The following is a 21,619-nucleotide window of genomic DNA, read 5'->3' on the forward strand; positions in this document are numbered from 1 at the left end:
AAACCTTCCTTAGCTTAAAAATACATATATGTGACATTTTTAACTGTGCTTTTTGTGTTTTTGATGACATAGGTGCTCTTTATGTGGCATGCAAATATTACTTGGCTGGGCTGTGAAAATAATAAAGTTCAGTTTCCTGAACTGTGAATTGGAACAGTATTTGCAACCAGATTAAGGGACAGTTGTAATCACACTGGCAAAATGGTTGTGTTTGTAATTCAGTGGAAGCCTCTGGTGAACTCATTGCATTGGGAATCTGTGATAAATTTGATTGAGATGATATTGAGAACGGATATTTCTGCTTCTTGCTTGCAGAGAATTTTACCATACTGGAAAGGTAAATCTGCTATGGCAGAACAAAATTTCTAGATATCCTATAACTGTCATTCCTGTCTTTACTGTAACTACGTTTTTTCTCCTAAACTGGTGTGTCTAGATGTTATGTAACTACTAAACTGATTTTAAGTGCTTTCCAACACCCTGATACTTTCTTTCTCAGTGTTGGACCATTTCGCCTATGACATAACTTTGGTAGAGTATGACACCAAAGTGTCTGAGTACCCTAGGCTATGCTCTGGTTAGTTTTAAAGGCAACTAAGCCTTGATCATATCCCTCGTCTCCCCACCCGAGATGCCACGGCCCATGCTGCTCTGTCTGTGGGGCGTGGAAAGGAGATGGAGCACAGCTGAGAGAGCCAGCAGGAAGCTCTGCAACATCGCGTCGTGGCAAGGGGCTGGGGCTGAGGTTTTGTGCACCAGTGTGAACATACTTCTTAAAAATTAAATCCTATTAAAAATGAATTTGCATTCTAATTTGAGTTCTGAGCTCAGTTTAAAACAAGTAAATGCTTCTCTGGGACCTTCCTGTACACAGGCAGTATTGGAAAAGAATGAACAATCTTAGCAGGGTTTCTTCTTGCATTTTTATTTTGCTAATTTAGCAGTGTATAGCTTCTGACTAATTCTCCTTTTTTCTATCTACAGCCTATTTTTCAAAGTGCAAGTGTACCCCGTACAGGTGGTTGTTGGTTAGTTTCTTTTGCCATATGGGTCTTCATAAAGGATTTTAAAAATAAATAAATGTAAAAGTAAAGATTTCATGCCTGAAGCATGCAGTGCTGGCATACTAATGGGAAGCTTATTGTGGTTTATTGCTGTCAGAGCACGTGCAAGATAATGGAAATTTCCTACAACTTAGGAGAAAGGCATGTTTTCTAATACGGTTCATTTTTATAGAAAGAGGGAATGAATATGACTGAAATTCACTTCATCTTTATAAAGTCCAAATGATCTGGCTGTAGTATTGAAATATTCATAAATGGGAGGGAACAGCATGTTATCTGTCTCGTTAGCCGTTGGCCAGGTCAGGCTGCCTGTATCACCTGGGTGCAGGCGCATCTCTACCGTTGTGAAGTTGCTGTGTACTGAATGATCCCCTTTCCTGTGCAGTCCTATCAGTGTAGCCTTATAGCAAAACAAACGCATCCTCTCTAACACAACTTACAGAGTTAACGATATTGTATAGTTTTCACCTTGGTGATGAAGATAATCCAAAACTGCTTTGTAGCTCTTCATAAAAGAGAGTGGTTAGTGGTGGTTAGCGATTGTTAAATCTCTGGGCCTTCCCATTTTGACATTTACTTGAAATGAGCTGACTAGGTAAGGTCCCTACATCTGGTTGTATGTGTTTGTCACACGTTCAAAAATTTTAGTCTTAAATGGCCAAGAAGCTCCACATTGAAATTTGGATGAGTGATTAGAGATGAGGCCAACACTCTTAAGCTTTGCTTCATATGGATTTTGCTGCGCCCAAGAAGATTTGACTTACTATTTGAAACCGAAGTGGAATAAAAGGCAAAACAAAAGGTGTTTGAGTCCATCACCTCCTTGAAGCAGTGGCCTCTGGTAGCATTTGTGATCCTTTGCTTATGTGATCCCTTTTTGCATCCTCATCTTTGTTTTGCTATTGCAAAGTCATCTTCTCTTGGGTTCCTTTTTTATCTTTATAACAATTGTTTGCTTACCTATGTATCTTAAAGAGTACAATCTAAATAATACCCCCCCCCCCCCAACATGTAACAGATGCAAAAGGGGACGAGTGTATTATAGACAGTGAATTGTCATTACACAGCTCACAATCAGATTTTCATCTGTTCATGTGGCGCACACCTGTGGCTTGCTGGCGTTGCTCTTGATTGGAGTGTGAGAGATCTTAATGAAAAACAAAGCTGGGATGACAAGAAGAGACTCCACGGCACACACGCGTTACTTCACACGTCGTAAGAAAGTGAAATTCGAAATACGCTGGTTTGGAGAGAACGCCTGGTGGTGAGGGAGCATGCCTGGGTGACTCTGCAAAGGGAACCGGGGCCCTCTTTATTGCTGCCTTCCAAATAAGGCCTTTTTCTCTGTAGGTCACGTTGATTTGGACTGGTTGAGAGCAGTGGCCGATTTCTCCAGTTTACTTTCTGAGCCAGTGAGAGTATCCTGGGCAGGAATCCAGCTTTTGAAGTACAAAGAAAATAACCCATAGTCTATATAAAATGCTGGCGGATGGGGAAGGGAGGAAATTTACAGAGAATAACTGAGTTTGAGAACAACTATGTTAACAGTAGAATGTAAGGGGAGTGTGTGTGTGACATTGTATTTATTTTAATTTGAAAATACGATCTTTGAGACCTTCGAGGTGAGCAGAGGGCGAGCCATCACAATATGATATATTTATTAGTAAACTGAAACCAAGCATTCCAGCTGAAGCTGAAGTTCCTTTTTCAAAGTGATTTTTTTCCCTGAGTTTGCAGAGTTTGGGTCCCCCCCCCCCCCCCCGACTGGTAATGTACTGTGGCTCTGATAACGTTAATGGGCTTTGCCCCACATGGAGCAGCGAGTGTATTGTACCACTGCTCACTGATCCCAGGTCAGTGTGATGCGTGAAATCAATTTATTTGAATCTCTTTGCCTGTATAGGAATTTGGCAGCATGCCAGTTGTTTTCATTTAATGTTCTTTGTGTTGAACACAGACAAGCAGGCATGCTTTTGTACTCCTCTTTCTTCTGGGCTCTTTCTCTTTTCAGCCAATATTCTATTCTGTGGATTTTTCAGAAAGAAGTAGGAATGTGTTACCTTTTTTAAAAATCATTTTTGTTTAAATAGCCTTTAAAGAGCGTAGAAACTAGGTCAGTCAGAGCACCCTGTGTAGGGTTTTCACCGAGTATAGGTGGTAACACCTGCCTTTTCCCGTTTCTTAAATTTGGGGAAAAAGAGAGAGAAAACACTGGTCTATTTTTCTGACGCCCAGTTCCATGATTTATGTCCTCTTGTAAGACAAAGACTCTTCAATAATGCTTAAATCGGAATAATTTTATTTCTAAATAAGTGAATGTCTGGCAGTTGGTTGGACGAATTGGAAATACTTTTCAGGATCTTTTTCATTTTGAGTGATGACCTCAAAGTAAGCATTAATTTGGGAGTCCTTTGCCTTATCTTTCTGTCTGTTCTTCCCCTCCCCCAGATACTTAATATTTTGAATGGCTGGCTGAAGAACAGCTACCCGAAAGTACCCATTTCTTTCCTTTTTTCCTTCTTTTTATGAGAAAGCAGCAAGGCGTGTGGAACAGAGCAAGTAATTTAGTCGTTCTTAAATAGGAAAAAGAAAAAAAAGAAGAAAAAAAAAGGAATAGACAGCAGCAGATATTTCCAGGAGGATTTGTTTCAGAGCTTGGTGTGGAGCGGGAGAGGCGGAGAGCGGGAGCGGAGGGCTCTGTTGATGCTCCAGGCGGTTCGTGCGGAAGTTGATATGCAGAACCGCGGAGCCGAGGCGCAGGGGTCAGACTCGTACACATCAGCCCCGTTTCCTTGTTTAATTACCTGAAGAGCAAAACATCCAGGCTGGGAGTGTGTGAAAACCCAGTATCTCGAACAGCAGTTTGCTGCTCTGACATCCTGCGAGGCCAGCCCCGTCTGTCCGCAAACGTCAGGGCTGGTTCCTGACAGCGGGCTATCTCTGCCGGGCCTGGGTTCCTTCCATTCAGGAGGCATTGTGTGGAAGAGGGTTGGGTCAGGAATTTGAGGTTCCTGCCGGTTCTTCCAGCCCGGACAACCCTGTGACAGATAGGCCTGATTTTTTTTTTTTCTTTTAAAGAATAATAATGATGAAAAAAAAAAATTGGCTCTTTTTAGTCTTTCCCTTGTAATTCTGGCGTTGGTAGAATACCAGCTGAAACAAAACCTGTTAACCCTTTCGTTTCCAAATTTGCGGCTTTTTCCTTTTACTTTATTGTTCTTTCTCCCCTTGCTCGACCTCTTCTATTTTCAGAGATGAAATCTTCTGAGGAGCAAATTCTTTCAGGTGGAGTTTGTGCTACGCAGCAAATAAACTTATGAAAATGTTACTTTTTTTGTAGTAATCATTACCATAATCATCATACTTAGCATTTTAAGTTTTTCAGCATGCTTGGCAGCATTATTTTTATTCATCCCATGGAATAAAACCAAGCCAGTGTTTGTTCTGGCGTGGCCCATTAAAACAGTGGTGGCAGCTATCAGCGCTTTCATTCTCATTAGTAATGTGATTTTCTTAGATGTCCAGCTTGGCGTTCAATTTTAAAATACTGGGATAGGGTCAGCTACAGTCCTTGCTCCTCGTAGTTGCCGTTTGTTGAGGTCACTCAACAGGCTGAAGGTGCGGGTGCACGAGGCAGGGCTCTGTGCACCGGTCAGGTTTTGGCCCATAGATGGAGAGTGTTCATCAGGATGTAAAACTCAAGATCATAGCTGAAAGATACTGAAATGTTCATTTAGGTAAAGGTCTTGAATAATTTTTTTTTCTTTAGTTTGTGAAGAATTAAAGTATGACTTCTTGTTTGAATGATAAATGAAGAATATGACTTATTTGGATAATTTTAATACTCTAGTTTATAGCACAGTGCTGTTCATAGTTGTACTGGCAGAACTTAAGATCACAAGGTACAAGTAGTAGAGGGAGGGAACATAATTAATATGGGTTTGCAGCAAAAATGAGTGTAGCGTGTGACTGTTGCCTTTTATTGTTGTGGGCAGAAGCTGGTCCAAGAAAGATATTTGTGGTTGTGGGAGTGGAGAAGGGAGAGCTGAAAGTTAACTCTGGTTTCATTTTCTTCTATGCTGAAGGCTTTCAGTCCAGTCTATAGAGTTATGCCTGTAGCCTTGGAGGATATTTTCATGTGCTAATGATTTTGGGTACTTTGTAGGTGAGATCAAAATTGTTTGAGCAGTAATTTGTATTTTCCCTGCTAGTATTTCATTAGGATTTTGTAATACAGATTTAAGGGCATACTTTCTTCTTGCATGCAAACATTACCAGGTAAGAGTTTTGAGGACCCTTCATTAAGAGAAGGTAGCCTTCAGTGGGCATACGCAGCTGGGAGTCGACGATATTGCAGTGGGACCAAAAGAGTCATTATGCCACTAATTGTGCCACTATTGTGCCACTAATCCTCCATCTAAGAAGGATTTGCAGGGATGGTGCAACAAAAGAGCTGTTACAGTGTATCAGATCAATAATCATGATCTAATAAACTCTTAAATATGTACATAATACTTCACCTTTAGAATCAGGCCCCCTTCTTCATTAAGAACTCCTTAGGCTACTCTGGTGTAAAGGTGCCTTTAAGTAAAAGTGAATTACTTAGACATGTAGTTTTAAATCTCTTTATCCTGTTGTACTGTAAAGAAGCCGTAGGTTAAATAAGCATTGCTTGTATCTACAGGATGAAAAAAAGGATGGTTTATGCATTGTGGTCAGTGTCATGTTCCTATAGGGTTTGTACATATAAAAGAAATCATGTGTCTGTATGAAAGCGGTATTAGTTAGTTAAACCTCTACAAGTCATATAAGTCATGTCCCTCCTTCCAGTGTTTTACATGCCTTTAAGTTTTTTGCAGAGTTCATAATCTAATGAACTGTCCATGACCTCTAGCCAACCATTGCCCACCTCAACCAGCAGCATAGTAGAAGAAAGTTCTCCATGGATGCGTGGTGACGACAATAACCACACTGTCTTTCCTCCCACCCATTGGGTGTCTAGCTCCTCTTTGAAAATGGCAGAAAATTATAGCCTTTAATCCATGGTTGCAACCTCAAAAATCCCTCAGAGATAATGGTTTTAAATCAGCATCCTGTTTGAAAAAATATTTATCTTGGGCATCTCTGCAAGTCTCTCCTGTGACAATCTTGCTTAAGGAAAGTTCTCGCAGATAATGGTTCCCAAGCTGATTTGGGCTTTGTTAAGACTGGCACCTTACATTGTGCCCAAACGCTTACGGCTGCTCTTTGCAGATGTTCTCCTAGTGTGAAGTGGTGTAATTTGCTCTTGGTATGAAATTCCACTTCATAATCACCTCTGCATTCTTCTCCTGCTTCTCTTCTGAATGGCTACAGCGAAGCACCATGTGGAGTACAACACAATTAGATAAAATGAAATTATATTTAAAGTATTCCTCGAGGCCCCTCCCCGTTCCTAAAGAAACAAAGATTTTGTATGTTAATTTTCCTTAGCTGTGGTGGGATTCATCTGGGTGGGACTAAAAGCACAAAGCTTATGTCAACACGTTGTGCTTCCAGGGAGCATGGTGTGCTCCTCCGATGGCACATGAAGTGGATCCCATTCTGGCTCAGTTTTGTAGTGGAAACCTAACTGGCATAGTGTTTGTCCCTCAGTGTTAGAGTGTGGGTTGTTGATCTTTCATTTATGTGTTAATTGCGGGTAATATTTTATGGTAGTACTCATAGCTTCAAATTCTGGAACTTCTAGCTTTCAGGGCTAGCAGAGGCGGGAGAGTATGAATGTCCAAGGCAGCAGGAGCAGAGACAAGTCATGTAGTGGATTGCGGAAGGGAGGTCTATAGCAGGGTGAGGAGATGGCCCCAGAATCAAGAACACAGGGTTAGGCGTGATGGCAGAGAGAAGACAGAGGGCACTGAACGGAGAAGTAAGAGAAAAACGTGATGGAAGGTCTAACTAAGGAAACAGTGGAAAGAAAAGGATTTATTTGACTAAAATCAGTACCTTCCCTTTGTCACTCACACGATAATGCTTTTCCATCATCAAGGGCTGAATGAGTCTGTGTACTGATTCTGCTGTGTTTCCAGACTCTGAACTGCATTAGAGCAGTTCACTTGGTAATCTTGCTTTGCCATTTTAGCAATTACAGGGTCTGCCAGCGGGTTGTCCTATTATAACTGTGAGGAGACTCATCCATAACCACTTTTCTGTTAGGACTTAGTTCTCGTCATGTAAAAAGGTGCCCCCCTGCCTTTATGCCATTAGACCTTCTCATTCATCAGGGAGAGTTAAAATATTTGATGAGGAAGTGGCTTTCTCACCTGGCTCTGGAAAGCAAATAATTTAAATGGGGAAATAATGCTTAGCTGTCCTAGATATGCTCAAATATTTATTTACAGTCCTTATTCACTGCACTCTTGAAATTACTCAGTAGCTGACGGATGTCATACTAAAATAAAGGCATTAATAGTAAACACCAACATACTGTACAATGGCACTGCTGTGATGTTACTGGCACTGCCATGTATACAAACACATAACAAGGCATCATGCAGAATGGCCTGGTTTCCAGCTCGTTATAGTGGAGGCCAGTGTAAAGATTTTGCTGTCTGATGTAAGACTAAGCTTTATTTTCTGAATGCTTGTCAGTTTGTTTTACAAGCATGACATTATCCTTATGTTGTTGAATGTATATTTATGTTGACTAATATTATTCTTTAATTTCCCTTATCTATCTGATGACTGTTACGGTTTGCAAATTTGTATTGAATCTCATCAGCAACAACAGCTTTGTATCAAGGCCCCTTTGAACAAAGCTTTTGTACCATTATAAATGTAGTAAATAAGTACAAATTGATCAATATATGACAAAAGGGTGAAGAAGGGAGGTCAAGAGGTAAGAATATTTCCATATAAAACATTTTTTCCCTGTTGAAAATGGCAGTACGAGCATAAATAAATGTTTTGTATTGCTGTGTATTTGCTCCACCTGGTGGATTTTCCTGAAAGTGTTTTTAAAACACAGAGTGAAGGCTCCCCCCGCCCCCAAGTAGCAATAGCATTGCAAAAGGCAGATTTGGGGAAAGAAAACGTTAAAATTAGATATTTCTCTTGGCCACACTTGGTCAGTACAGTAATCTCTATGAAAGCATGGCATTCCAAATCAATTAATGATAACAGTTTACTCTTGGACTCATCTAGAGATTAGTAATTAAAAAGTCCAAATCTATGGCTTGTGGGGTTATATGTGATCAGTGAAAGCGAGGATTTGCTGTGGGTTCCCCCCGATCCGTGAGCCCCCCTGATGAGAAGTAGCAGTGCTATTGAAAAAGAGAGTTCCTGCGCTGAAGTGTTACCGCTGTACGTCGGCATAAAATCTGTCTGTCATTAAGCTAGCTTTGCAAACATTGTTTTCTTTGGAATTCGTAAGGACTCGGTTATGCTTTGATCATCTCATTGTTCTCCTTAGGTTATTTTTTTCCTTTAGAGTGTAATGGCTCCCTAACAGAAGGTGAAGTTTAGAAAATAGTGTCTCCATATGCAAGGGATTTGGAGACCTTTTTATTGTCTTTAAAAATGTCATTCATAGTCCTCATTAGCATTTATTGTTGCAAGCGTACAAGCAGAAAATGTGAAATTGGTATGTCATGAATAGCTCCACAGAGCTCTAGAGCCCTGAAATTTTGCCTGCAGTGTGGTGTGGGGCAGGCATTGAGAGAAAGCTGGCCAGATGGCTGCCAGCACAGAGCAGAGCTGCAGGTTTTTGTCTCTGGTGCTGAGAGGAGGGAAAGTTCACTGGAGCATACGCTATCACCCCTTGCGTTTTAACAAAACTAACTCGCCATCAGTCAAAACAGGGAGGTGGTGACATTGAAACAAAAGTTTTCAATATAATGTAACAGTCCTTGTCAAATGAATAAAATATGTTTAGTTAGCGTCACAAATATTGACATGTTACAAAGAGAAATGCAAGGCTCCAATTTATGGCTGGTGGCAGATACGCTTTCACACAAATATGCTCTCACATTATCTTTATTAAGAAAATCCTATGCATTGAAAAGACATTGATTAGAGGTCAAAAGTAGGGTTAATATACTACAGCAGGAGGAGTTTCCCCACCCATGTTAAACGAGCAAACACTCTGAGCTTCAAGTCAAAAAGCAACTGATAGCCTGAAACCTTTTTTTTTTCCTTTTACTCTTCCCCCCCCCCCTCCCCCCCCCGTTCTTTTTGGATCTTAAAAAATATGACCCTAGTTCAGCAGGACCAGATATTCTTGTCCAGGCTTCTCTGGGTCACACTGAATGTGTTCTTTCTCCTGTCAGTGAAACTGCATCTTTGGTATTTTCTTGTGTCCTTTCAGAAATAATATCAAATCAATATCAAATTTTTTAAAGTGCTTTAGTGATGTCTGTGCTCAGATGGTGTGGTAATTTCCTTTGAATCTGAACAATGATAGAAATTAACAGTCAATTCTAATTTACTTTACCCACATTATAGAAAATACTGTATTTAATAAAAAATGCAAGGCAAAACTTGGTTTAGACCAGGTCAAATGAAAAAAGTAGACACCAAACAGGTACATATATGTGAGTCTGTCCACATGACTGTTGTTACTAAAATGCAAATTTTACTCTATAAGAGCATGCATTCTTTAAGACCTGAAGCTTGTGTTGGCCCTCCCATTCTGAGTCAATTAATTTTTGGTGGAACTATTCTTCTCCTATGATAGGTATTTATGTATATTTTCATTTTTTTAAAAACTAGAAATACACCTGAAATGCCACTGGCATTTCTGGCAAGGTTCAACAAGTATGAATTTTTTTGGTTCTTTTTTTATCAAAAAGCAATAGGCAATCTAGGTTGCCAAGTCTGACCCACTGGCAAGGTTGCCTTTTCTTAATAGACGATTTGAAATCCTCTTTAGAGGACTAATTTCTGACTATCCTGTTGAAATAGTAGGACTTTTCCATTTTATTAACTGAAAAAAAGATGAATACTTTCTCACCTCCAATGAATGTAATCCAGTACTAGGCATAACACGATGAACAGTTTCTCTTAGACAACCAAGATTATTTTCTTCCCAGCTTGGTGACTCTAGCTTTCAACTATTGAGTATTTGTGTAGGTAATCTCAATTAGTCTGGGTTTCACGGAGCTATGTATGTTTTAAGGGTCCCATTTGTCTTTTTTTCGGAAGTCCAGAAAGCCTTGCCAATAAGGAAATGCTTAGGGAAATGTTTAGTGTTATCTGGCAAATGTTTTGTGTTGCATGCATTAAGAGCTACTGTTAACAGATAAGCACATATCTTATTGGAATATTTTAATTCCGTTTCCAAGCGAAGAATTAGAAGTTTATAAAGCAGTGCCTTTCTTGAATAGCTTGAGCCCTTTTGTGGTAGTGCAGTAAAAACAAGGGAGGCTAGGTACAGCGTCGTGGAAGAAGTCGTGCTGAGGGTACCCATGGCAGTCCTAGGTGGACTGCTGTTGCACCAGACGGTAGGAGATACTGGGCAGCAAGAAATTAGTGAGCTTCTCCTGAAGGTGTTGCCTTTACTGTACTTTGGTTGGACAATCAACTGAATAAAGTTCAGAAAGCATCCAGAAGTGGTTGTGTCCGCCGTCCCCCCCATCAGCTCTACCGCTCACACATTAGGTGGGTTTGCCCTGTCAGTGGGATGCCTTAAGAAAACACTAATAGCTTCCAGCTGGGTGGAAAATCAAAACGTTTGGGGGCTGACAAAACTAGCAGATTTGAATTTGAAAGCCCAGCTAATGCCTCCATTTTTATTTACCACTCGCCCATAAAAGATTATTTTCCAATATGTCAGCCTCATTTGGTGGCCAGTGGTCTGAAAGTGAAAGTGGAACAAGCAAGTGGGGAAATCTGGACATTAGTGAGTCCGCCCTTTCAAGCTGGTGTGCCACTTTGTGGAATGGCCTTCCCTGAGATTGGGGGGGTCCTAATGACCATTCATCAATGCTCGTTGACTGATCATTGAGTGCCTTCTCATTCAGTTTATCAAGTCTTGCACATAAAAAGTCAGAATAAGCATTATTCAGCTTTGTTAAAGCCAACTAGGAGTAAAATGCTCCATTTGAACCCATTTTGCCCTTGGTTTTTCACTTTGTTAATGCAGTCCTGCTTAAATGAGTGCTTTTATTGGGTCGGTTAGAATATCTGAAACTATTAATTCTCTTGTATTGAATAGCTGGTGGCAGGCCAGAGCAGATGGGGTAGAAAACTATTTGGTTGGGTGTATTGCTTTCAATTAGGATCAATGAGGTTTCAGCTCCTTTGAATTAACTCACTTAATACCCACTGTGTGAAGTCACAATGTATCACAACAGTCTGCTATAAGTAGAGCGGGAAGTTGAGAAGTCCTACAGAAAAGCTTTGAGTTAAATTCTTCCTTCACTGTTAATAGAGAGCTTTCATTAACTACAGATGCGTTTCAGTGGACTTCCAGTCCCTGTTATTAAGCTAGGGTTGCGCAAAAGGCAACGTCTGTACTTTTAAATGGTGATCATTTGGAATTTCTCTTTTCCATTAGGTCCATGTCTTAGCTACCGTATATCATCCGCTGCATAAAAATCTTCTTTTTCTCCCTTCAAATATACGAATATGGAGGCTCTTTTGCCTTCTTTACCCATTTTCAAAATTAAGAGTTGTAGAGGATTATTTAAAATTATTTTGTAAAGTGTTTTGAATGGTTGTCAAAGAAGGAGCTGATTCCCACCCAGGAAGGTGTAGCATAACGTGCACCATAAAGAAACCGGCCGAAGATTATCTTCTGGATTTTTCACTCTCTTTGTATCCCTTTCATTTTGGTGTTACATGTGATACCAACTCTTTTGATACAGCAGAATTGTTCATACGTTAAAACCACTGCCTTTCCTTTCTTAGCGGAGAATAAAACTGTTTTACAGAATGGGCTGTCCACCTTTGCTTGGCTTCCTAAAATTCCAGACCTGGTGCAAAAACTGTTAGGGCAAGCTTTAAGTGACTGCATTAAAAATGGGGGGTGGGGTGAGGAAAGCAAATAAATATCCACAGATATTTATTCAGGGAGGACTGCCAAATGGGTTGCAGCCTGCCTCAGTGTATTAAATAATGAGAGGGAAAAACTATTCATGCAGCTGGCTGCTTGAGAAAATGCTGAAGTAGTCTCAGATGCACAGGCATTCTGTTAGCCCCTTCCACGAGCAGACTTCTAGGTGAGAATCTCCAGGGATCCAGGTTTTGTTGACGTGGATCAATTTAAATGGCAATTACTGTAGTCAGATAACAGCTTAAAAAGGCTTTTTACACACAGAAAAAAGATGCATAATCACACAGCATATGGAAGTTCAATTTCGTGAGCCGTGGTCTGTGGATTTACAATGTACTGATATTAAGACCTACTTTTAAGAGTGAATATTGTTCGGTTTTATTAAAATGCGTCATACCTTTGACACGTTACTTTCTACTCTGAGGCTGATTCAGGCTGCATCTATGTTGATGAAAGGTTGCATTTCCAACTGTGAAAATGTTTTTCCTTTCATGTAGAGTAGAGCATTAAAAAAGAAAAACAACACAGCAAATACAATACTAACTGACTGGTTTTAAATAGTGCATCAAATAATAAAACAAAAAGAATGGTAAATTCTTTAAAGGCCTCGGTGGCGCAGACTTTGCCTGTTGTTCTCTCCTCTGCTTTTCCCCCCTTCATGAAAGCAGTCTGTCATGAAAACGTTTTCATGTTTTAGTGTTTCTCTTGGGCTCTCCGACACACAAAAATCCATTACAGAGAACTTCATTACAGTAGCTATCTGATGAAGATGAAGAAAAGACCTGCCTCAAGTAGCAGACGCGTTACATTGGTAGTGCCGGGGTGTTCACTGGGGCGAGAGGAGCTGCTCCTCCGCTTCTCTGATCGTCTTGAATTTGCCAGTCCTGTGTTTGGAGTCTCTCTCCTATTTAAGTGAAGCTTAAGGGTGGCACTTAGATAGCGTTAAAAAGTTATTGTGGAAATATCAGTAGATTAAGTGACTCATTTGCTTTAAGTGAGAAATATTCATGAGTTCAGTCCAGATATTGGAAGGGTGGTTATTTTTTGCTTAATTTTGCATGTGTGTCATTTTCCTAACTAGATCTTTATCAGGCTCTGTGGCAGCTAGAGGAAGGAAGAGGAAGGCCCAAAAGCAGAGTTGTTTCTGCGTAGCAGAGGCAGAAGATGGCATAACGAAAATCAGGGGGATGCATAAATAAGTACAAAAGGATGAGTCTTGTACTGGCAAGAATGCAGCTCCTGAAGATCTGACCGAGTATCACTGCCTTTCTATATGGGTTTAAATGTGTACTGCAAGAGCAAAGTCAAAACCAGGACCTCTGCACTAATTGCTAGAGAAATACTCGTTACTAAAGGGAGAAGCTTTTGCAAGTGCTAAATGGGAGGACAGTTTTAAAAAGAAGATATTTTTCCCTGTGCCTGGAATTTTGTGCAAGGCTATACGTTGTACAGAAGGCATGCGAGTCAGGCGTATGTTTCTCCTAAGAGGCAAAGATGTTTTACAAAGGACTAAAGAGGGACTGCTGAGAAGAAAATAGCCAGCTTTAGATAAAGCACTGTAACAAAGACTTGTAGTTTTATGTATCATGGTGTCCATTAAAGCTTAATAGGGAAGAGTGCATTGAACCTAGCCAGGCGTACGTTATTTATGTGAAGGATAAACATTTAAGGGGTGTGCAAAATCAGAAATTGGGAGGACATGATTGTTTAGCTTTTGAAAAAGCTTTACAGGGAAGATTTTGTTTTCATCCCCCATGGATCACCATGCAAGGTAGAGGAGAGTAAGCTGCAAATGTTTGGAACATATCAATGCAGGAATCCCAGGGGGTTAAAAGCACTATAGTAAAATAAAAGTGGTCTGCTTTCTCAGTGTGTTCTATTTTACACATACTACTGAGAATCTGAGAAAGGGAGTGATTTTGATACTCCGTTCACTATGGTAAACCAGCATAATAATGACAAAAGTGTGGGGAGGGGAGGAAGAGGAGGGGGGACGCTCTCATATATCGTCGTGCACGTTTTGAATTTCCAGCTAAATAAACAAACGTAGTCCTATGGAGTGCAAAATTATGGCTGTTAAAATAAAGAATGAATTTGTTTCCACTTTTGGAGGAGAGCTGATTCGGAGCGATGCTTTTTTCTTTAATCGCTGTCAGCAGAAGAAAGGGTTAACTTTTAAGGAAAAAGATGAATAATTCAGTGTTTGGCTTATCACTCTGCATTTTACTTTCTATTCTTTGGTCATCTGGAACTTGGTGTGAAAGGTAGAGTAAAAGGAGTCAGCTGAGGGGAGCCGGGGTTGTGATAATTTGCACACACATCCCTGTCATTGTTCTGCCTGAAGAGACAGGGCTGGGTTCAAGGCCACATGTGCTCCTGTCATCATTCACATTTCTGCTCCAAGTGCAATACAGAGTGTCAGCTCTCCATCTGTCTTTGCCTGGCAAACGCACGCGCCCAGCATCCTGCCTCCAGCTACGCTGCCACAGCCAGTTCTGATGGCCCTCCTCGCTTCTCTCTGTTCATTCCAGAACAGGAGGCACTGAGCCCTAAATAAGCTTGCTTTTAGGAGAGAGCCATTTACAGTGTGGTATATTTTATCCAAGGATGCCTGGTGAGTTGAAATTATTGCAGCTCTTTCGGTTTTAAATGAGGAAACGCTAATTGTTTTTTGATAGTATTTTTTTCTTTTCTTTTTTTTTTTATTTTTTCTTCTCTTTTAATATAGAGGGTGATTTGCAAGCTGATACGGGTATGGAGCGATCGTGGATGCTAATTCTGTTGTGTATATGTTTGGGGGAGGGGAATTTGTGCGAGGGAACTGCCAGAGATGATACTTACAGCAGGACTGGATGTTTCAATGAAAAGCAGAATAGAAATAGCAGAAAGTCACCGGCTTTGTGGGTGCGGGTCTCTGCACAGGGGATCATTTTTAGCAAAGAGAAATACAGCTTCGGGCTGGCTTTCATGACTGTCAGCTGTACCTTGAATCTGCGAACATTTGATCGGTAGAGATCATTCACAGCGTTCACCCATCAGCTGAAATTATCTCTGTGAAAAGCTGTTTATGTTAAGAGAAGTGAAGGAGATTTATGAAACAAATTATTCCAGCGTTGTCCTAAATGGTAGTCCTTAACTGTCACCAGGCAGATCACTGAAATATGTTGGTTCAAAATAAAACAATAAAAAAATCTGCTGAATTGGAGGAATTGCTGTGGAGCTGGAAATTTTAATAGGTCGGTTTCCTCAGGAAAATATTATCCTTGGATCTTACGATCGCTTGTCTAATTGATAAGTGTTATTGCCAATGAAAACGGTGCTTCTATGCAGGGTGATTTGTCTGAGAGGTTTTGTGAGATGCTTGACCACGACCGAGTGGATTGAATTTGGTGTGTTTTGTTTGGTTTTTTCCCCTTTGGTGAGGACTGAAGAAAGCCATGTGCCTGATTATAGCAGCCTGTGTCTCTGGATAAAAAAAGACAGGGCTAGAGATCCTACAGCTGGCTGGTTCTTGTGGATTATTTGGGTAGGACAGGCAGAAGAGGCTACGCTTGATCACAGAGAGTCTGTACACCTCGCAGATGGTGTTTTGAAACAGTATCTGCCAGTTTGCTGCAACCACAGTTGCATGTAGGTATTGCCAGTTGTTGGAAGAATGTTTTCCTTTTAGGATTTTTGTACACGGTCATACCCTACTGCTGGTATGTTTGCTGATCCTCTGGTTGTAACAAGAAAGTGGGCTCTGTTTGCTCAAAGCACAAGGCTAAGAGGATTTATGTGGTTGAAATATGGGCAAATTAATTTGCATAGATAACAACTGAGGACTATGAAAGGTCAATTTAACCCTTGAAATGTCAAATTTGATTTGCATGCATTACGTTCCTGGGAATGTGCTCTTCATTAGAAATATCATGGTAATTCATTAATTTGGAAAACTGTGCATTCTGCATTATTTGAATCCATTGACAGTTCCCTTGTATTTGTATGAAACTCCTCTTCTCGTGCGGTTTACTATTTCTGTGTTTTATTAAGATATTTAAATGTACTAAAATGACACAATCTTATCAGTTTCGATCCTTGTGTGCATTATTTGGGGCTATTGGCAAACACTGTTGGAATGCCTAGAGTGGAGGTTTTTGAAAACCTATTAAGCCTTTGTCATTTAAATTACTTAATCTACCTGCTGGTTAAAATTTCATGCATCTTTAATCAAAATGGCATGCGCTACACTCGCGTATGTATACCCTTATCGATACTCGTTAAGCTTTACCATTAAATAAATCTTTAATCTCCAGCATTCTCTTAAAGCAGTACCAAGCAAGAAGTGTGTTTTAATGTCAGCTCAGAGTGTTAGAAAACCTTGCACTTGGATACAGAGAATACACTAACAGCTGTGACTGGGAGCATGTGCCAGAATGGAGATACTTGAACAGATCTGACACTTGGCTATTTTTGACACCCATCTGCACTTTTTTACTCTCCTCTAGGATGAACTGCCTCTCAATCTGTTCACAGCATATTTTAGCCCTTTAATATTGTGGTGTTGGGTTTTTTCAAATGGGCATTATTAGCCATCTGGGGCAGATTTTGTATTTTAAAAGTAAGCACATTATGTACAGGAGATTAAAAGGATGCGTATTTTTATGTAATCTGATATTATGTCAGTGCCTTTGTGTATGTGTGAAGTCTTGATTTCAGAAGCATCCCTTTAGTGATTCTGACATCTGAAGTCCTTCTTCTTTTGGGGAAAGAACAGGAAGTAATAAAAGCGGGTTCTGGTTTATGTGCAGCGATAACACTGTTACACAAAATAAATTTGCCCTTCAAAGACAAACTGCTCGTACTGTTACAATTGCCACTGGCCGCTCACCTCCTCGCTTCCCTGTCAGGGCAAAGCGACAGCAGCGAGGCTTGCTAATGAAACGCTGGAAAAGCGGCGCAGATCTCGGTTAAGGCACTACTGCAACTCTGAGAAAAGTCTCTGGAAAGATAATCCCGTTAACATGCAGCTTGCAGGAACCACGTTAACCATTTTGTCACTGTGTAGTGAACTCTAGGAAGTGCTTATCTCTAAATAATTGATGCTGAGGGAACAGTGTTCATATCTAATACTGTACACCGGTCTGTCTGATTACTGTGAATGTGTGTATGGTTTGGTGTTTTGGTTTTTTTGGTGTTTTTTGTTTGTTTGGTTGGTTGGGTTTTTTTAAGAACTATTTATTCCGGACTTTATTTATGAAACATTACAAATCTATCAGTCATTTTATAGTACTTTCAAAGAACAGATGTTTGCCTACAAAATGCTTTATTATTGCCCATGGCAGTATTCAGCATGGTTTCCTTAAAAGGACAATCAGTGATCACAGTCATTGTAGCCCAGAAATAATGCTGCTCTTTCAGAAGATGGCCTGGTATTAGGTCAGACCACCCCTTCTTTACTTCTGCTCTCCAGATGTGGCTGCAACTTTTTTTTTTTAAGTTCATGTTTCAAAAAAAAAAAAAAAAAAAAAAGGGTTTGTTTTCAAAATCTGGTTTTACTTAAGATATCTCCATCCTGGAGTGCATTTCATAAATTGCCCACATATTTTTCTTAGCAGAGAACTTAACTGGCTGTAATTTTTAACACATGGCCACATCATGTGATATTTTCAAAACATTTGCACATAGCTTTAAGAAGGTCCCAGCAGAAATGATCCATCATCTCACAGCCAGCCCGTTTCTTAACAGCATATCTGCATTTTCCATTTAGCAGAGCTATATATTATTAGCTTACATTTTGGGTAGTAAAACAGTGCATTGCTGATTGTAAAACATGGACTTTATTATCTGCTGAAAATTGATTTGGCATTTATAGCCACTGTGTACTAGACTGGCTTTCTGGTTTTAACATTAGTGCTTGCAAGTGATGATTTGTTTAAAGAACAGAAACAAAATTGCCATGGACATAACTGTTAGTGTCCTAGTAACTGAACATTTGGATTATCCACCTGTTTTTTAAATACTTGCATCTAAATGCTGTTATACAGCAAAAGTCTCCTAACAGTCCATTAACCGACTTGTTCTGTTCTGAGTTGCAGTTGCTATGCTGTTATATTAGGACAATTCTGTGTCTTACAAAACAAGTTTCCTGCCAAACGGGGAAAATGTGTCTGGAAATACTTAAGTCCGAGTGTTAACCTTGCATCGTTGTTCCAATCATCCTACATAATGACTTTATCTTCTTCAGGATTCAGATAGGAGTGAAAAGCTCTTTCCCTAAGAGGACCGTGGGTCACTAGGTTCTTCAGATACGTATTGTACGGTTTGGGAGACAAAGTGTAATGACTTGCTTTTCAAAGTATTAAAGTTTCTTCTTTTATGGTATTAATAAATTCCAAAGTCTGCATGACATTATTATTGCTCTTATTTTCAACCCATGGGGCTGTGAACAGCATCTTGCTACATATGCATGGAAAGTAACCAACACATCATGGGATGCAGCTCGTGCTGCAGAAATAGCTGTTAATACATATTTTTAAGCAGGGTCCCAAACACTCTTTCCCTGTAGAGATTTAGTGCTTTTCAACTCAAGACCCTTAGCTGGAGAGGGACAAACAAATCAGTTTCTCAGGACTGGTACTTCCTTGGAGTGCACAGGGTGTTTAGCACCGATCACATCTTGATTTGAAGATTTTGGACTCCACACTAATAAATAATTGCCAGTTAAGGCATGATCATCATAGCTTGCAAATCAATGTGATCTGTGTATATGCAACTTAAAAAAAGACTTGAATACCAATTTTGGGTAAAACAAATTCTAAAATGATGTGATAAGCTGATTTGAAAAGTCTAAATAGAGAAGTTGATACATGTAAGAGCGGAAGAAGACATGGTATGTGGTCCTTTTCAGGACCTGTACCGATACTTGTACCAGTTTTATGGTTTGTTTGCTGCATCCTTTTTTCATCCAAGTGTGTACCTCAAGGATAACTACAAAAAAATCAGTTGAAGCCTGATCTCTTGCTACCAGGTCACAGACGAAAGCTAAGTGCACAAGATGACTTTGGCACTTGAAGCAGTAGCTGGTTTGCCCTCTACTCTCTCCTCATTCCAGATGCATCACTGTTACAACTTTAAAGTTTTGCAAGCATGTCGACCTGCACCCGTGCATGCTGAGATCTGTCTCAGTATCGACAGGGTTAAGCAGGCCAGTGCTGAGTTCACACCTATGCCTTTTTGGGATCGAGGCATTTCTGTATCTGAGTTGTTTGCACAGTTGGATCTGGTAGGTAATCTTAGAGAATGCCTAATGCATATTTAGAAACGTTGGTCTCTTCACAAGTGCAGGCTTACTTTTTGTTCCAAGGAATGTGTGTGGTGTAAAACGGAGCACAGAGCCAGCGATACTGAGGCGAGTAGAGATTAAATTGGGAAATCCGTAGGGCACAGCAGTGCTTGGATTTTTACTTGTACGCAGACACAGTCTAGCCATATTGGCCTGCTTGGCAAGGCTGATTTCATTCAATATCCCACTATGCTAACTCCATATTCATGCAGTTCTTCTCTGAAGCTGGTGAAGCCCTTACTGTGCTGTACCATGCTATCTATATTCACTGGCTCAACTCTCCAGGAGCTCAGCCGTCTCTGTACCACGTTGCATTTTGCGATGTACATCTGTTCTTTCTGCCTCTTGTAAGCGAGTCACCAGACGAAGAGCAGGACCAGTGCAGGAGCCGCTTCCTCCTTGCTGCCGTTGATCTCAGGCCTTGGTCCCTCCTGAAATATTTCCTGCTCGGTCCTTGGGCAGGACAAGAGCAATGGAGATTACTCCCATCCGGAATAAGCCACTGCTGGGTGGTAGCTTTCCCCCCTGCCGAGGGAGTACCTTACAGACCTGAGCCTTGAGCAAGCAGAAGGAGGATTTGAATTCATGTCTTTCACTTCCAGAGTGAGGCTTCCACTCAAAAGACTTGAATAAAATCAAAGCTCACCTCTTCCGTCTCGCCTAGCTGTGTCTTACACAAACCAGTTCTACTTGCCAATCTTCTGAAGGTGAGGATATGGACATCTTTTCTGGAGGAGGGATTAGTGCTGTGGTTCCCATGTCTCCAAGTTACTGAGGCTCTTGAAAAGCGGGAGTAAAGCACCCTATCTCCACTATTTTCCTGTTGGTGAGCTGTAGGCAGTTGCTAGTTAAATATAACTTAACTTTATATCATCTTTTCTGTCACGAGCTGTCTACAGCTACCTAATGGGAGGGTGTAGAGAAGGTGGATGGAGCCAAACTCTTCTTAGAGGTACATAGTGTTAGGATGAGAGGCAACAGGCTCGAGTAATGGACCATGATAAATCCCAAGTGGATACCAGGAAAAAAATTCTTCACCATAAGGATGGTCAGACACCGAAACGGGTTCTCCAGAGAGGAAGCGGTATTTCCATTACTGAAGACACCATATTGGACAAACCCCTGGCAACTTGATCTACCTGCACATGCTTTGAGGCAGGAGGGCATGGAGTATCTGATCTCCTGAGGTCACTTCAGCCTGCATGATGATTCTTTGTTCTACTGAATCCGTTAGCTGTTTTGGATACGCAGACAGAGGTGCTTCATCCCTGTGCACTGTAGGGGAGAGCAGAGCAGTCCATGACACTGGCTTTTGTGTTGTGTTTCAGGGGGAAATTTCAGCAGTGTTGAGCTTCTGGGTGCCTAAAGTTAATTATTCATTGAATCTGATCTGAAACCATTACTTGATCTGTAATTTGCAGAATGAACTTTGCCTTTGTGTGCCGGTAGAAGAGCAGAACTATCAGACTCGGTGATGGCTGAAAGGGCTGCACCTCCTTCCCATGGTAGCTCATTGAGCTGTGCTTCCACATACCAAAGCTGAATTTATTTCTCTGTGCTTTTGGGTTTCTTTATTTTTATTTTTTCCCTACTAGTAATTTCTTCTTTACTGCCAGTTGTAGGCAGAGCATGGAGAAATAGCCTCATTGTGAGCATTAATTGCAGAAGAACTTGAGACAACAAGTTTCTGGAGACCTTGGGATTTGAGAGGTGTCGCTTCAGATGGAGGTTCACTGACCTCTTGGTTTTGTCCCTGTGCTGCAGCACACCACCTGGTAGTAATGTTCTTGCAGCTGGTTTAGGGCCGTAGTCTCTCAAAAGAGTCACTGAACTGATCCAACTTCTAAAAATCTCCTGCCCGAATTCCTATGGCATGAAGCTACAGCCTTAGTTGAGCTTTTTCATGATGTTGCATAATGAGTTGTGCATTTATTTCTACTTCTTAAAAATAAAACAACTTCATTTTCTTGCTCTTGGGATCTGGCAATGTTGTGAAATTTTAATGAGGAATAACTACCTGGTAGGACCCACACATCTGAATTAATTTAAATTATCCAGACAGCTATTTCAGTATTAATGTGGATATAAGTTCTGGAACAGTGCCTGCAATGTAACCGTGCTTTTAAATGGGTACAAAGTGTAAGTCAAAGGTGTCAGGAAATCTTTCTGAAGTTCGAAAGGAAATACTGTCAGCAGTGGACA

The 21,619-nt window shown here is 40.6% G+C and overlaps 1 protein-coding gene across 5 annotated transcripts in view; it reads left to right on the forward strand.

The window, feature by feature from the left end:
- RUNX1T1 (RUNX1 partner transcriptional co-repressor 1) overlaps positions 1 to 21,619 on the forward strand; it is a 117,424-nt gene that overhangs the window by 21,126 nt on the left and 74,679 nt on the right. The gene's annotated exons all lie outside the window — the stretch shown is intronic.

The sequence above is a fragment of the Ciconia boyciana genome, chromosome 2, assembly GCF_034638445.1.
Source record: "Ciconia boyciana chromosome 2, ASM3463844v1, whole genome shotgun sequence".
Taxonomy (NCBI): Eukaryota; Metazoa; Chordata; class Aves; order Ciconiiformes; family Ciconiidae; genus Ciconia; species Ciconia boyciana.